Source organism: Temnothorax longispinosus, chromosome 9 (genome assembly GCF_030848805.1).
Source record: "Temnothorax longispinosus isolate EJ_2023e chromosome 9, Tlon_JGU_v1, whole genome shotgun sequence".
Lineage (NCBI taxonomy): Eukaryota > Metazoa > Arthropoda > Insecta > Hymenoptera > Formicidae > Temnothorax > Temnothorax longispinosus.
Window position 1 is genome coordinate 19,734,246 of NC_092366.1, and position 19,041 is coordinate 19,753,286.

Genomic DNA, 19,041 nt, shown 5'->3' on the forward strand with positions numbered 1-19,041 from the left:
TCGTTCGTAAGATCCGCGAGTCGCGAGAAAAATCGCAGCGGCAAATATCGGGCTGGACGCGATAGATTCATGATTCTAAATGACGACATACGTCGTTCTCGTGCACGCGATCTCATGCACGCAAAGTTCCGAGATTCTGCATCAGCTTTTACATCAGCATTTGCGAAAGACACGATTCGAGAAGTATTCTTGACCGCAAACTTCAAATAGGACTTAATGGCCTAATTTTTTTTGGCGAGCGCGCCACCGAAAGATTGATCGAACTTTAATTAAAATTCCACTGGATTTTTAAAAAGAAAGAGAAAAGTTTTCTAAATATTTGTCATCACTATACCGTTGAAAACGAAGTCAAATGTCAGCAAAGTAATCTTGATAAAATTTGAAAAGCATCATTAAACATTGTAATTTAATTAAAAGTTATTGACTTAAGTATTATAGACTTAATAATATAATAACCGTATACTTTTCTAGTTGTTATATCGCTTGAAGGATATAAGAAGAATGCGTCGATCAATATTACTATTCTGGAAAAAGACAGTACATGTTTAATGAAATTTTTATTTTTTGACACCAACTCAGCAAATTTTATATACCGTACTTTGAATTATTCCGATTATTCCGATCGCGATCGCCTATTTCTTAGTCTATACGTGACGTCGACGCCAATCGAGAATACAGAACAGGGTCGATTTAAGATGGAGAAAGGCAGGGAAAAATAGTCGCTTTGAAGCTTCCACAAAACAGGGACATTCGTAAAATTAAATGACCTCTATTCGCCCACATTTAACTATGATAATATCCATATCAAAATTACCAACTATTATTCTTAGCATTAATTAATCAATTATTAATAAAACATCGTTATTGGATTGTTAATACATAAATGTCATAAAAGCATTATTTTTATTAAAAACAGTAGAACTCAATTATTTTCATGTATTTAGAAAAAAAAGAAAATAATACTAAACGTTCTATATATAAACGGTTCTAAATTATTGCGTAACGACACTATTTATGTATTATTTTTGTATTAAACAAATTTAACATATCGTTTCGACTGTTGTGGAATACGATTGTATTCAAACAAAATTTTTCACGAGATTCATATTGACAAGCTTTGCTTTTGCCGATAAGCGCACCTATACAGCGGTGTCTCCACTTGTATTATATCATAAATCCCGGAGCGTGCTCGATGAAGCGAACGAATACAGCTTTTCTCGGATAAACGACCGACGCTGTCGTTGTTCATCGCGGGTGACGAAATCGCAATTTCCACGTTCTTCCGTCACGTATGCGTGTGTGCGTGCGTGCGTGCGTGCGTGCGCGCGCGTGAAGCGGCAAGGTGTAAGATAGAGGTGGTGGTAGAGAATCTCTCGCAGGATGCAGAGATGCGATGGCCCGTAAGCTGCAGATAAGGGGCGAGGCAAAACTTTGGGTGGCATGCAGATACAGGAGAGTGGTGCTTTTTTTCACTGTCTGGGGACAACGGAGTAGATACGCCGGAAGGGCGGGATGGCACAACAGGCGAAAGAATGGCGGGTTGAGACTAGTAAGAAAGTCGAAAAATGCAACGCGTTGAATGCTAAAGTGAAGGCCGGGAAAGAGTAATGCATGCAAGAGTAATAAATTGACTTCGTCGAGAAGTCAATTTATTTATACGATTATCCCGAAATAAATTTATATGAAACGACTATAAAAGTTGAATGAATCGTTGCCAATAAATATGCGTTTTATATAAAACTAAGACATAGATTTGCCAGAAAATTGCTATTTGGGAGAGCAATTAAAAAACATATTGCATATATTAATATAAATCGCCAATGTAGCAAGATGAGAGAGAAAGAGTGTGCAGGCTATATGTGGTAGGGAGACGGAAACATGCTCGGAGACATGGGAGCACGTATGGGAAAAATGTAGGAGGTGGACTGAGGGAGAAGGTGGAAGTTGGCAGGGGAAGCATTTATGAGGATTTTTAGGGGAGGATAGAGAGGGAAAGAGATGGATGAGAGAGATGTAGGATGATCGTCGGATAATCCCCCCACTCCTAAAAAAAGTTGTGGTAGGGAACCTTAGGCAGAAACTTCAGAGTCGCAGCTCATTTGTTCTCGAAACGGCGAACAATCAAAATTTCGGTGGGACACGAAAGTGCATGGTTGGAGGATTACGTCAGTGTTGTGTGAAAAGCAAGATTTTTTTTTCCCCCAATAAAAATGTATTTTTGTGTACAATTTAAGCGTATTTAAAATATTTATGTTGTTAAAAAAAATTTGGCATTCCACAGAGGACTATTATGGGCTCAGAGGAAGGCGGAAGAGGTGGTGAGGCGAAAATGACAGCGACGAGGAACTAGATTTTTTAGAAGAACAAGAAGACTCGAATACTGAAAAGGAAGCTGACGAGTTCGAATTCAAAGATTCGGAGCAAGACTCGGAAGAGGAGACAACGAAGCCTGAACAATCAACTTGCACGACGAGAAGGCGTCGAATTGTTTACGGTAAAGATAAATATCTCGATGGTCTTTATCTCTACCTGAAACGCGCGGTCATCGGTCAAGGTTGGCGGTGCATCTACCTGGTGCGATAAATCATGCAAAAGTTGCTAATTCTCCATTAGAACGTTGGTCAACGTTGTTTAGTGACAACCTTTTAGAGGTAATACTGAAGTATACAAATATCGAGATTGACCAGTATTATACGGAACACGGTACCGCTAACGAACCATATCAAAAACATTTAAATATGGCGGAATTAAAAGCATTTATCGGTCTGTTATATTTCGCCGGTTTGAAGAAAGACTGCATGCTCAACACTACTGAGTTGTGGTCATGCGAGTTTCATAGCTCTATGTATAAAGCAACAATGAATGTAAGAATAAGATTCGAATTTATAGCGGGTCGTTTATAACTGGCTATGTCAAGACACATCTTTTCCGAAGCATTAAGATAGACGTAGTTGACTTCCAAAACAGTTTGCTGTTTCCTACAGTTTGTAGTATTTTTGAAAGAGGCAATCCTAAGATCGTAGAATATTTAGCAGCAGATTGCAAAAGATTTCCTTGTTATAGTTGTAAGTTAGTTGTAAGGAGGTAAGTAACAGACGTTCAATAAATAATCCCACACTGAATTCTCTTTAGAACCTATTTTAGTATCTGCAAGCAAAACATTAAAATAATATTGATATCAGGTTGATTATTTTGAGAAGAATTATTAAAAATAATCAAAAAATCTTTATTAAAACTTTCTACTCCTCTAAACATCTCATATTGATGAATTTTTGGCTATTAAATGATAGATTAGTTATGTTGAAAAAAAATAAAAAAAACAAACAAAGAAACATACAAAAACGTTTTGAAAAGTCATTTGCATAATGTAATTACGCTTTGACGAAGACTACTCGTACGAAAAGAAAAAAAACAGAAATTAGCAGCTGTTTGAAAAGTTTGGGATCTATTCATCAATAATTGCCAAACGAATTATACTCCTTCAGAATTTTTGACCGTTGACGAACACTTATTGGGATTTCGTGGTAGACTTTCTTTTAAAGTCTACATAAAGAATAAACCAGAGCGCTATGGTATCAAAATTATAACACTAAATGATGCAAAAACTCACTATTTATATAACGCGATTCCGTATGCAGGAAAAATAAATCCCCCTGGCCAATGAAACAATTCCGAGTTATTATATTCGAAAGATATGTGAGCCTATTTATCACAGTAATAGAAATATAACATGCGACAACTGGCTCAGTTCCATCGAAATTTTCAAGAAAATGTATAAGGATTATAATCTTACAATGGTTGGAACTACAAGAAAAAATAAGAGACAAATCGCAGAAAATTTTAAACGCACAGCATCGGTTGGAACCGTCCGTTGCGGTTACGATGGTACTAATGTTCACATGTCTTGGTGTCCAAAGAAGATTAAAGTTGTAATAATATTATCATCATTACATAAATCATGCAAAATCAATGAAGATTCCGGAAAGCCTGAATTAGTTGATTTTTATAACAGTACGAAAGCAGGTACGTATGTCTTCGACCAATGTTGTGCGTCGTATACTTGTGCGAGAAAAACAAATAGATGGACAATGAGATTTTTTCTGGATATGCTAGACCAAGCATTTGTTAATAGTTATATTCTTTATAACTTTAATGTACTCCATAACATTGAAAACAGAAGAACTTTTATGAAAGAGCTATCAATGTCATTGATAACTCCACACTTACACAATCGAAAAAACATAACAGGGTTGCACATTACAGTTATCAAAGATATTTACAATATTTCATCAGAAACAGACATTCCTGTTGATAACAATGATAAACTACAAAAACATAAAAGATGGTCTGTCTCCGAATATAATAGAAATAAAAAAACTATGTACTGCTGCGCAAAATGTAAAAAATCATTATGTGAAGACCACAGGGTTCGATATTGCTACGATTGCGCAAATCACGCGCAATTGATGTAAATCACGCGATATAAAAAAATAAAAATAAACAATTATAAAAATGTAATTTTTTTTAATAAAAAATTCTTTTGCATCCAAATTCGTCTTCTTATTCAGAAATTCTTTTTCTGGCATCCTTTACATTTTGAAAAACGCGTGGGACTCGAAAGTGCATGGTTGGAGGAATGCATGGTTGATGTGCCAGAAAAAACGTTGGAGGAATGAGTGATAATAAAACTAATTAGTGTGTTAATAAGTCATTTTTTAAATAATTTGTTTGATTGATACAGATAATTTAATAATTATCTGCTATTCAGGAATTATTTTAGTCAAATGGATGCGATATACTATAAAATAGACAATTTGTATTGATATACATATAATATGTATACCTATCCGTTATAACATTCATTTTATGTTACTTCGTAAGTTTACCGTGTTACCTAAAGTAATGCTTCTGCTAGATGTAGTAAACTAACAATTATTACACACTCCCATTAATCACAGCTCGTTAGACCAAATTAATGACTCTTACGAGATATAGTAGAATCTAAATTGATGAAGACTGCGATATAGCACAATATGCTTGAAGCTTCGTATGAAAACGAAGATAAATTGTGGAATTTAACATCTGCATAATCTTCTATCAATACAGGAAATAAGAATACAGCGTCCATTAAAAGCTCAAAAACATTGGCTTTTGTATTTTTAGATGCAAATTTCTAATTAATCTAATAAATTTTGAAACACGCTTTAATAATATTCAATAAGCGAGGGGCATGAGAAAATACGAGTTTTATTCCCATAAATTGGCGCTATCGATAGGTTCGATCAGATGCGCTTTGCACGAATCGTGGCACATTTTTCCCGATAATAATAACGACTTAACCGGATAGTCTCGTAATCTTTCGACAAGCGCATTCGACACGGTAGACTCGCCTTCGCCATACGTAACGATTAGGGTCGTCGTTTTGCCGGACGTTTACAATCGACGGTAAACTCAGCGCGGATTTATCGTGCACACACATGCACGCACGCGCGCAAACGTGCACGCAGAACACAAAGGGCTGGCTTTTGAAATTAGATCATCGAGTCGAGGTAGAGGCGGGATTCCGAATCTTCGAATCGGCTTAACGTCGAATCCTTGAATAAGCCGGTACACTCTCCAAAGGTTTGTTAAGCCGGTCGTTTTAGTCTATACGGACTCTTCGGCGAGTGGTACATTCGTTAAAACCGCTGTGCCGTATTTTGCGAATTACATCGTACTTTTTGAACCGGGACGTTACCAGGAGTAACGCGGTGCCGCAATTTTGAAAACGCGATGCAAAACCGGATCTGTTTAATGTAACATTTTACTTTACCAGCGAGATAATCGGGAATAATTAATTGCAGACGTAACTCATGGGGATTATTACTTTATTAAGTATCCTTGGCGATTTAGTCGCATTCATAGTGGTACAATTATACGCGAAAATAGCACGGGATTATGTAATTTTTACGCTCTTATCGCTGGAATGTACCCCGGATTTGCAGCCTCTTTATGGTCGAGTTAAGCAAGATAAGTAGTTATAGACAGTAGCTCAATTATTATTTTATTATCGTTTATAACGATAATAAAATGTAGTAAGATTTGACATAACACAGACAGTAACATTTTTACGAATCTCTCTTATAAATTTAGTATTTGAGATAACATAAGATTCTATCGCGAATATTCCAATGTTGTATTTTCGTATTCATTGTTTCAAATTGAATATTAATTATAATATAAATAATAATTATAAACAAAGATAAAATTAAAAAATATGAAAGATAAAATTATTTTACAATTATTTTTAAGTGGAACTTTAAGAGAGCTTTATTTTGCAAGCTAACGCTTTGAAATGTATACATCAATGATACAACTAACATCTAACACGAAATGTTTGCCATGCTATTAAAAATCTATTCCAAAAGTTCTATAAGATTTTTGGGCGATCTAAATAATTTCTAGTATCAGTTGAGAATCATTGAGCGAAAATAATTGTGTATATAGTACAAGCAACGAGAAAAGGAAATGCTAGTAAATTCGGCGGTCAGACAGCGTTGAATAGCCAAGAGAAGGCCCGCAATAAGCAAACAATGCATACGCACATGCAACGCTTTCAAAGAGTTCGACTGCCCGGGTCAGAGTCACCGCGGGGCAGTTTAACGTGTGGTTAATTATGTGCAATTAATTCGTTGTTTGACCTTTTAATCAAATTTTCTCTCGTATTCGCCTACGCCGGTCTATTATGTGTTCGATTGTGCAACCGCGACTCTTGCGAGCGTCTCAATGAATGAAATTCCGTTTATACGTCTAAACGTTCTTGTGTTCAGTAATATGCACAACCATAATTATTATTTACGTTTGTTACAGAGAATCAACAGATTCATATATGCGACAAAAAATATGATATAATCTCTAATATGAAGAAGAATATTACGCAACGTCTATATGAAATTCTTCGTTAGAGATTATAAGTATATCAATGCAATATATAAGACTTCATAACGCAAATCCCTCACTTTATTAATTCTTTTTTCCAGATACGAAAGCTCCTTGGTCGCAAAAAATACGCTCATCCGCGCCAAATTATCTTTCGTATGGATTTTCTAAAGCTTTCGCAAACCACGGCTTAATCGCATTAAAGATACTTTTCATAAGTATATTAACAAAAAAACGCGCGGCTATTTGCTTTACAGACTGAAAAGCTGGATAAATCGGGAAAAGGAGATATATGGTTTGTTCATGGAGCCGCGATCAAAAAGTCCGCAACGACTTGCTTATTACGATATTAAATAATTTATTTAGACTTACAATCGCAGTCGTGGATGTTTGATCCGAATATCTTCTTTCTCTTGACAATGAAGGTGAGAAAAAACACGCGTAATAATCACTTTTCACAGGAATTTCAACCACGGATGTTCACGATCGGTTGTTTCATAATAATTTCGTAGATGCAACTGATCGAGATACATGACAAACATATCAACATGTCACATTAAACATCAATTTAAGAATTAAATTTTCAAGTAAATTTTTTAGATGTTCTAATAACAACGGCGATATAAAAAACTGTGTAATCTTATAAAAAATAATTAACAAAATTGATGGCTTGTCAGTTCAATTTTAATTATCCCGATATTACATCAATAATTATATCATATTTCTTTTAATTTCTTAAGTAAAAGAAGTTTCTTTTTTCCAAAGCGTAATTATATAACTTGTCAGTGATAAGAAATCGTGTTTTAATTGTATATCATTTTAACAACCTTATGCTTTTTATAAAATATTAATTAAATAAACATCTCAGAAAAGAGAAAGAAATAATATTTGTAATATAATTTGTATTGTAGAGTTTTTACTGATAATATTAAATAAGCCACGTTTTTTGCTTTATACCGAAAATCAATGTCATTATCATTCTTTAATTAATCGTTTCCATTATAGGACGATTATACCATGGATTACAAATGAAACTGGATTGCGAACTTCGTGGTGCATCATTAATAGGATAACTTCCACCCTCGAAGGATATCTAGTTAGTTTAGATCGGACTTCGACAGTGTTCAACCACGATCGCTATTAATGCGACAAGTGATACGATAAGTCGTACTACACGAATTCTCTCCTCTATATGATGACTGTATTTACCGAGGATTTTCCCCAATTAGTAAATTTACCACATAAATTATTTCCGCACGTAACGGTATTTTAAAGTATTATAACACGCGCTAAATTATTCACATCTAATATTCTTCTGATCTTTTCTTCTTAAAATTCTTTTGATTCCAAAAATTTCCAAAAAAGACATTTATAATATTTGGCGAGATTAAAAATAATCCCATCAAAATTATGATGAAGATCTTTAATTGAACTCTCGCAAACTTCGAACTTTTTCTTCTAACTCTTTATCAAATTGGCCGGCGATTCATAAAATATTGATCGCCAAGACTTAACGCGCCATTAAAGTTCTTAACTCGCAATTAATTTCCTCTAAACATCGCCGGCCAATCACAAACTTTCCTCACGTCGTTATACGACTAACTTCAATCCTCGGAGAACCACGCAATCTCTTCGCAAGAGTTCCCTAACGCTCAACAAGGATCATCATCAATGAATGGAGAATTATTCTACGAAGTCGCGCTGTAGTGTTGATCGTTAGTTAGTGCTGATCGTCCGCGGAATAATCTCGCGCACAATCATTTTCTCGCGTCAATTAATCGTTATCTGCGACTTGTTGATCTCTCCCTCTTAATCTCGCAATAACTTTAGAGTTCTACGAGAGTTTTGACACATTGTCGATTAGACTGCACTTGTTGATTAATACATACAAATTTTATTTCTGATTTGTCAACAATTTGTAATATCTTTCATTTTAAATCAATAATTTTTCAATTCAAATTTGTGTATAATTGTGTATTGTGTATATACTTAATAAATTTTAATATTTGTTTATGTTTATGTATAATATTACGTTCTTACTTCAAACAACTGTTTCTATAATTTCTTTTTTCTGCACAATATTATAAAAAAAATTACCTTTTCATTAGTAATATTAATCTTCACGACAATTATTAACAATTTAAAAATTTGATATACCATTTAAAAAAATTACTTACAAATATCCAAAAAATTTTTCAGAATTTTAATATTACCAAAATATTCGTGATAATTCATTGACAATTCTTACGTATCTATTCTCTTTTAATTTGTTACAAATAATTTTATGACAAGCGTCATAATGATTCAAATAAATTTTCAATTAAACGTAAAACCACCAATTTCTATTCCTAATTTATTCTCTCGATCGCTGCATCTTGCCACCCTTTAATCCTCTTGCCTTGACACTTTTCAGGGATACTCTCGATCTCGAGTTGCGCGCCGTTGTTCGTTCGCCAATTAACTGATCTCGTTACCTCCACGATCCCGTTTCACCCCCGACACGACACTGCCGCGAATTTTCTCTTTCTCTATCACGCTCTCCCTTATCAAATTCAGCTTATCACCGGCACTTGACTTGTTAACTCTCGACAAAGTTCTCTCGATCCTCAAATACCTGCAAGTGCTGGATAGAGTTGAAGTGTGGAACTCGCGCGAGGATCTCGAGCTGAGATTTCGATCGCGTGTCCGACGACGCCGATCTCGTCGATTTAGTAGGAAAGAGAGAAAGAGAGAAAAGGGAGGGAGGTCGTGGGATCGACGTCGCGTTGTACGTGGTCAGTTCGGCGTCGTGGAGCGCACTGAGAGAGTGTAACAGCCCCGCCCGCTCGCTACGAGGAAACTCGACGCCCGGCGTCGCGTAGATTCATCCCCATCGGTTGCCCGGAGCAACGCCGGCGTACACGGGGAGCGACGCAACGCGAGCGCGACGCAAGCGTCCCAGACAGCCACCCCGGAGTCCCAGACGATGCGTCGCGTCGCGTCGCGTTGCGTCGTGCCGTGTGCCGTGCCGCGCCGCGCCGAAATGCGTGCCGGACGACAGCGGAAGCGGAAAATTCTTGCCGCCAAAAATTATCGAATCGAGCCTATAAATCATTCTATAAGTCGATACGATTAGTCAGACTACAAGAAAGAGCTACAGAATATCCTATCTTCCGCCAGATCTTACTACAATTTTTACACATAATTGCACTCGAATTACTTATAGGTCTTTTAAGGTTTTCTAATATTGTAAGTTTTAAACATAAAAATAATATCGAATTTATTTGTATAAAATGGAAACTCTTTACGTATGTACGTGTTCTCTGTTGAAAATTTGCAGTAATATATATTATATAAACATATAATAGTATTATAAATCTATAACATAATATTAAAAATTTATAGAATTTGTAATACGTAATATATATACCTATATATATTAGCCCCGGGTAACCAGCAGCTAGTATTTAATAAAACGCATTTCGCCAGTGGTATGTCGTTCACGCAAAATGTACTCAGCACTTTCTTACGAGAGAATGTGCGATAGAATACTTGTAATTAGAGTAGATTTTAATGGAAAGAATACGGGGAGACGACGGAGTTGATGAAAAGAAAATTAGACAGGTCTATAATGAGAAACTCTGCGTATCTCTCCTTCTCGACGACATTGTCACTTAACACCTCTTTCAGAACCCAATTTAGTAGCTTCTGCTTGTCATCATGAAAATAGCATTTACTTCGGATAAATATTTATTCCGCATTTGAGATATCGGACTAATGTCAGTCGCAAATTAATTTTCCGGTAATCATATACGAAGAGATATGTGTGCGAGGCATAATTGACGAATATTGTTTGTTGAATTCTGAATTAATTAAAATTAAATAAGACTAATAATTTTATTTAAAAAACTAATTATATAATTATTAATTATATTATAATTTTAATTGATTTGATGTTGGTACAAACAGAAGAATTATTTTATTTCTTACTATATTTCTTAATTATAACTCACGATATGGTTATTGCATGCAAAATGGTACGGTACCCGGAAGGTTAAACGATTTGAACTCGATTATGAGTCGACTCATAATCAGGTATGCTATGATATCACACAATCGTCGATGGATGGGTAGTTAATGACATGGAAACGTTATGCGTATAGAAAGAAAAGAACTGGAACATAGAAAAAGCCCGGGATTCACGCAGTCGTTCAGTGGAAATTGAAGTGCGCCGGATATCGATAATTATCGGAGAATATGATGAATTTCATCGAACAATGAGATGGGTTTAATGAACTGAATTATGTTGATTTTCGTGAAAGTCGTTATATTTTTTAATCAATGCCTTTTTTAGAAATGGATAAAAGAATTAACATAAATAAAATAGGAGAGCCCAAATTTCGTCCCCTATAGTCACCTTTTAAACGCGGGAACGAATTTTGGGCCGCCTACCTTATCTTCCGTAGAAAGAATCAAAACTTTTAGAATTTTATAGATGTAAAAATAAAGAATTGCGGAGAAATTATGAAAATGTGATTCATGAATGAGAGAACGTTCTACATCTACTAGCAGATGTCTATTAACGCGTCCATTGGCGAGCACATTCGGAATTTACTCCTTTTCAATTGCAACATCAATCATCCTGTCATCTCGCATAAACTGCATCTGCAGTTCGCATGCAGTGCGTTCGCATGGCTCCAGCTACGAGAAGCGCGCCGTGAAGAAATACATTTATAACGCATTACTTAATGCCGTTTCTACTTGCAGGTGGTAACGGTTAATTCTTGTCAGTCGGGGGCTTCAAAGTAAATCAAATAAAAATAGCAAGATCGTTTTTAAAGGCCGGAAAAAAATATCGAGACATTTGCAGGTAGTTATGGAAATCATCGCGAAAGAATATCGGATAATTATGCCGTTTTATGATGTCGCGATTCGCGAACCGAGCTTAACGTCCTCTCGATAGACTGCCAACTTCCCTCGCTTTTTACATCCGAGTTAAAAACGGCTGGAAACGTTTAATTGGCAATTCAATTACGCGGCGGCGAATCGATGGAAGTTACGACGTGGTGTCGAGCGATAGTCAGACGACCGAAGATTAATGTTTGTAGAACGCTCCGCGGGATCGATCACGCCGTACGATAACTGCATTTGAAATCCAACCACGCGTAGAATCGAGACGCGATCAAAGACATCCGCCGTTGTGATATGACGGGACGATTGGGTTTCAATTCAGGCGTTGGCTGATGCGTGCACGTATACGCACCCCCCCCCCCCCCCCAAGCAATTTGTGTATGCCGTATGCCCGTCGTGCACAAATCGCATCGAGATATTCATTTTTACATCCATAATAAAGGCACTAACCGTTATTGCGGCACCGCTGCATTAAGGTCGATACGATAACATAAACTGAGACTCACGACGATCCGCAAGTACGCAGCGGGACAGAGATATTCTGAATCACTGATCGAGTTCCGCGAATTGCAGGACGGTAAGCCCGCACACGCTTCGAGTGCATCGGCTTACCGCGGACACCTTGATGCAGATATGCGGATAATGCGCCTATCCTTTATCGTATAAAGATCCATTTCTAGGATACTCGCCGAAAGAAATCCTCTGTCGTATGCAAAATCCGCGGTTTTACTTTTGAATGATATCGTAGAAACGCGCGTATAAAACTATTACGTAGAAATCTTTCGGATTGCGTATAAAAGTATTGTATTATTTAAATAAATAATAAAGGATGATAGCGGAAAGCTCGTATTTCACAATCAGTCTAAAAATGAAGGAAAAGAATGCTACGTTAGCAAAGAATAACAAAATATAGAATAACAAATATTTATTTGAAAATATCGACAGATATCCGCATTGGAAGAGAACTTGCTTTTAATGAAAAGCTGTACAGATTATAATCAAGCATTGCATCGAACAAATCATTTGCGCTTTCGGACACATGCACAGTCATCAACGGATCGACTATTGACTTTTGACTTCGCTAAATCCCCTATTTAATTTCTATATTACGTTAGTCCTGCAGGGTATAATTCTTTCGAAATATTTAAAAATTAAATAAAGTTTGGACTTAGCTATCCGTGCGATGCAACGTGTCTTATCGAGCGTCAGCAAATGCAAATCAAATCCACTATTGCGGAAAATGGGCCGCGAGAGAAAAGGGTACAATCTGATAGTTCACGATAAATGGACGAAACGTGGCAGCCAGCTCGCGAAAGTTTTACAGTGTAGAACTGTAGAAGAAGAAATGAGAAAGAGGAATAGCGCCGCCAGCTATTCGCCTAAATCTGGCTGAACTGCTTCGGCTTTTAATGCAACCTCTTGATTACCGCACCAATACCTACTCAAGGTAAATCTTTTTGTGACTCTACCCGTTAATAGTTCAGTTCATTGATAATAATCATTAACAAAAAGAGCTATTAGCTCGTGATTATCATAGTTAAATTACAGAAATGTCAGTTAATTTCACTAAACAAATTCAAAGATCAAAAATAATGTTTAAAAAGAATTTCAGTTTTCGATATATGTCATAAAATCATAGACATAAATATATGTCGATAAAAATCACAGACATTAGAAAAGAATTAGAATTCAAGTGATGCAATACATGCACTTCATCTCAAACTAATAAATATAACAATCACTTTATCACTTTTAGAAAATATCTATGTATGATGTTTAAATTTGAATTTATTATAATAACCGGAATTTGTAACGCTTTTCCAACCTTCATAATGATAACAAGAATGTGCAGCATTGCACCATAGCACGATGCAGGATGCGCTACTTAGGCCTACATAAATGCATCGCATCGGATAATTAACGTGTATTGCCGGCCGTACGGGATGCACCTGCGCACCTGTTATTTATCTCATCCGCGCGAGTATGCGATTTCTTATGCCGCCACGACATCCGCTCGCAATTTGCTGATGGCGGAGTACCGGACATGACGGACAAATGTAGCTTATGTTTTTGCGAATCCCGCAGATTATCGCGAAATAAGAACGAACGCAAGCGCGACGGCCGATAATAAAAAAATTTACAAATTTGTTTGGCCCATTTATATCACCTTTTCAGCAAAAATATTAAAAACGATTTAAATATGTAATGTATACACTACCTTTCAAAAGATTTTTATGGCAGTTCCGGCAAACACTGTACATAATATCCAATTCAATATTTTATCGAATAATTTAATTTTTAGAAAACAGAGTTGCATAGTTCGATTAAATTTTTCAAATTATAATTAACAGTCAAAATTTTATGCTATTGCTGTAAATTTTATTCACAGAAATATTAAATTAAAGCCCACTATTCAAATTTTCATTTTTAAAAGTTGCTTTTTAATCTATTATAATCTTTTTAAAAAAGAATCGTTTTTCTCATAATCTAATTTAATTTAATTCTGCATCTTATTCGTGCGATATAAAAAAAGCTTCTAATGTTAGTGTGAGATGAGAATTAATGGATCATATTTACCATTGTTTACCACTAAACACGTGTTCAACTTTTCTGGTACAGGTAACTCGTGTGTCTTTATACTCGAATGCATATGCGGGTGCATACGCACAGGGGCGCGTTGCATCGGAGTACATTCTACGTTATAATAGAGAACTCGACGGTAACCAACTGCGCGCTTATTGTTTTGAGTCTCGAATTACTACTCCCAAACGCCTCGAAATACTACGCTGCCGCCGAATAAACTTGGTAATACTCACGAGACTCATAGCGTGAAATTCACCTGACCGTCGAATTCGACAAAAACAGCTATATGAAAGACAAAACTTGTTCGAGCATAGGCTACTTCCTCCCTCGTGCTCTACTTCCGCAGGTTATCGATAGTCTTTTCCGAGAACGGACCTCTCAAATCATATAATATTAATAATAACAGCTGACCGATCACGCCAGTTTATCTTAATTAACTCTTAAGTGTATAAAGTTTTAGTGTTACTAAAGAAATATTGAATAATTTTAATTACTATGTAGTTGTATGGTATCAAAACACAAAGAAAAAGATAAAGTAACATAAAAACATAATTTATATATTCATTTCTCGCCTAAAAATTCAAACAATAGATGGTGTAACACATGTGTAGGCAAGATAGCACAAATGCAGTCACTGAAGATCGTGCCTCGAGAAATCTGAGAGAGATCCTGTTATCAGAAGCAATGCGTTATGTGCCTAGGGGTTAATACGAACGCTGCTGGAAGACTGCTCATTTTCCTCCATCGTACTAGCCGTCATTATACGCGGATTATCTCCACCGGTAGTAAAATAAAAAACTTCGACGCGAGCGCGATCGTAAAGATTTATAGCCGAGTTTACCGGCAAGCGAGCAAAGTTTTAGCGAATTACAGAGGAAAGCGTTCGCACTAACTGCACGGCTTCTACGAGTGCTGTTTGTTTCGGAATATCCTCCTCGGTATTAAACCTCTCCCACTGCTAATTAATTGGAAGCTGAAAAATAAGTGCAAAATATTTTCTTTTTAAATTTCAGCTGTCAACAAGCTTTCTCAAGCTTAACGGATTGCATATAACATTTTTTAAAAAGTAAATTTAAAATTCTTTAATAATGCGACTGGGTACCAGTCCACTTTATCCACTCTCCTACATTCTTGTTTTCGCGCGGGTCCATTCGTCCGGAGATGCGACGCGACGCGACGCGACACGACCGACGCGACGTGCCGGTGAGAATTTCGCAGAGAGAAGACGATGCGGGAATAAACCTTTCGCATTTCCCACGGGAGATTCCACGGAGTGGCTACGGCGACAACACCGATGCCGATGTCTAGACACCGTCGACGTCTAGGTACCGGCATCAAACCGCGAGCGTCGAACCAACGACAATAATAATCCGCCGACATCTTCCTTTGTCGCCCTCCGGGATATTCCAGAAGTGATTGCCGGCGCCGGCTTCCAAAAGAGAGAGAAAGACCAGCAGCGCGTCTACCAACTCATGATTCTCCGCGGATTCATTGACTCGTACAGAAAGTGCAGCAAAAGACAAAAACAATTGAAGGCAAAGCAGCATTCCAAGTCACGTTTATTTTGTTTGAAAATGTTCAATATTTAATTTCATAAATTGTCACTTTTTAGTCTTTTTACAAATAATTATCATGACATATTTATTTTACTATATTAAATATTATTTAAAAATATTTTGTACATGAACATGCTGATGAAAAATCGTTGATTGTTACAAGACAAATTTTAACTTCGAGAAATAAAGTAAAAAAGAAAAAAAAACTGAAACAGAGAATTTTGTTCGAGCTTTATAAAAGAGAAATTTTTCTTCGAAGGATGTTTTCTTAACCGCATCATAAAATCGTAGCTACAATGAAAAATAGATCTTCCGTTTAGAAAGTCGAAAACTTTATACAGTGAGATAAAAATTTGCTTCGGTAACTGAAGTTCGCACACAGATAATTTCCTAGACTAAATTTTCTTCTAACAACAAAGATTCGGATCTTAGCTATCGCTAACAATCCTGAAAGAATTCATGCGATAGCATTAATTGCTTATCAACGCGCGTACCAGACAGCAAACATTTTACGTGATTCATGATGTATGCCGTCTGAATTGGCGACGGAATGAAAACTATTTTCACGTGCAAAACGTAAGCTCTCGACTGGGTATCGTTGGTCGGAAAAGCGCTCTTGGGTGTCATAAAAGTGTAAGGTCCTAGAATCCTTCTTGCGAGAGAAGAATACAACGCGGGACACTCCATTGTTGTTGGTCCGCTATTTACACTACACACACGCGCGCTCGATTGTGCATCGAATTGATTTTGCCGTCCTGTCTGATCGAATGGAAAATATTCAGCTTGCATGTAATACATTGCGTCTGCCATCCGCTGAAATAAACCGCCCGATGAAAAACTACACGAACATTAATTTTGACATCACCGCGCTTATCTGTTTGCCGCAACGTATTACGATTTTGCGAAAAGAGAAGAAACAAATCATTCCTAGACTAACGGAGACGTGCGAGAATTCTTGAGAAGTTTATAGACTTTTATTTATAGACTGCGTCACGTGATAAACTGTAGCGAGAAAATAATAAAGTCTTAAATTATAACATTAACATTTCATTATTAATGTAAACTGATTTTATAGTAATAGATTTACTTTACTTAATTCTTGAGATGTTAAAATATAAAATTAAAAAAATTAAGATAATTTATGCTATAAAAAATTTTCATCTATTTTTCCATTTTTATTACAATCACAAAAACGGAAAGTTAAATCGATATTCAACTTATTGTAAAATAAATTCGCTTCTTCATCTCTATTCATCATTGATTAGTTCAAATATTTTCCGTAGCTGATCAATGCATATATAGGATAGGATCAAAATATGTCTGTGAAGTTGGCATATCATTTTCCAGCAGATCAAAAATAAAAGGGAGTTCTTGTCGCATGCAGTCGAGGCCTATAGTTCCTGATACTTTTTAATAATAGTTCTGTTGATTTTGCCAAAAAAAAGTCCATTAAAAAAATTGTCTCCTAGTTTTCCGAAATCTCGGAGTTCCGGTTTATTAAAAATATTTTTCGAATAGTTCTGAGCACACTGCAACATTTTTTAAAGAGTTTCCGACACTAGCAATGTTGTATGATTTTTTTTATAAATTAATACCGCCCGAAAACCGAGTTAGAGAGAATAGGGTGATATGCTGTACGAAATGTCGCAGTTCCGGTTTATCTAAAATATTTTTCGAATAGTTCTGAACATACTAAAGCATTTTCTAAAGAGTTCCCAACACTAGCAATGTTGTATGATTGTTTTATAAATTAATACCGCTCAAAAGCCGAGCGGTTAAATTTGTTAAACAATCATACAACATTGCCAGTGTCGGGAACTCTTTAGAAAATGCTTTAGTATGTTCAGAACTATTAGAAAAGTATTTTAGATAAACCGGAACTGCGACATTTTGTACAGCATATCACTTTATTCTCTCTAAATACTCGACTTTCGGGCGGTATTAATTTATAAAAAAAATTATACAACATTGCTAGTGTCGGGAACTCTGTAGAAAATGCTTCAGTATGCTCAGAATTATTCGAAAAATATTTTAGATAAACCGGAATTCCGAGATTTCGGAAAACTAGCAGATATTTTTTCAATAGACTTTTTTTGTCAAAATCAACAGAACTATTACTAAAAAGTATCAGGAACTATAGAACTCGACTGCATGCGACAAGAACTCCCTTTTATTTTTGATCTGCTGGAAAATGATATGCCAACTTCACAGACACGATCAAAATCAGATTCGAAACCCAAGCGAGAGTCGCATGGCGAACAGCACACGTTCGGATCGCTAAGCATTATTTGAAGCGCACGGAGATGTGACACGGTGCATCGAACAATGAAATCATCGCAATACGGGAAATAGCGTGTAAATCGGAAATGTTTATCCATCATCAAATCGTTCACCGACCATAAATAGATCTGACTTGCAAATTTTTGGAGGAAAAAACAAATGGAAACGCAATTAAAAGCAAGAAAAAAAATAATGTACCGAAATCTCCTCACATGAAGATAACAGCAAACAATTCACATTCCTTTAAAGTTCAACCGTGAGTCTATATTTAAAAAAATCGTCGATTTTCCAACAGTGTTAGATACAGATAAAGCTGAAAAGAATAATTAAAAAATACACACGAATTAGTCAGAACTATAGGGCACCGCGAAATAAAAATGTTGTGTCTTTATTTACACATGGTGCACCGTTTTTTGTCAGCAGAGCAATTCGCCGTTTCGAACGAAAATCTCGACGTAGCTCAAAAACGCAACGGGCCGCGCGTTTCGTTGTTTCGCGAAAATCCGCGAAAACGCAGTCGTCCGATGATTGCGTGCGAATCTGAAAAAAGGGAGATTCCTCGACGGGAATTAAAAACCCGTCATGAACAGCGCGAGGGACATCGCAAAAGCCAGAAGCCGGGATCTAGCGAATGAAATGAGATTTGATAAAGCGCGCAAGCGGCAACGCACGAGCGATATAATGGCGACTCGTTGAAAAAGCGGACCAACGTGGCATGGTTTCGGCACTGCGAGTACACGCAGCTCGACAAATTAACTTTTTGCGAAACAATGAAAGCACGCCACGCGTGTTCGAACGTTGTCCTGGATGTCCT

At 36.4% G+C, this 19,041-nt stretch overlaps 1 protein-coding gene and 1 pseudogene across 1 annotated transcript in view; one reads left to right on the forward strand and one right to left on the reverse strand.

Annotated features, from left to right (window-relative positions):
* LOC139818550 (uncharacterized) overlaps window positions 1-8,838 on the reverse strand; it is a 47,539-nt gene extending 38,701 nt beyond the window's left edge. Inside the window, exon 1 of the mRNA XM_071787279.1 lies at window positions 7,291-8,838. The gene's annotated coding sequence lies outside the window, so the exon portion shown is untranslated. The remainder of the gene's footprint in view (window positions 1-7,290) is intronic.
* On the forward strand, window positions 1,513-4,472 carry LOC139818551 (uncharacterized; annotated as a pseudogene).
* Window positions 8,839-19,041: the final 10,203 nt, after the last annotated feature.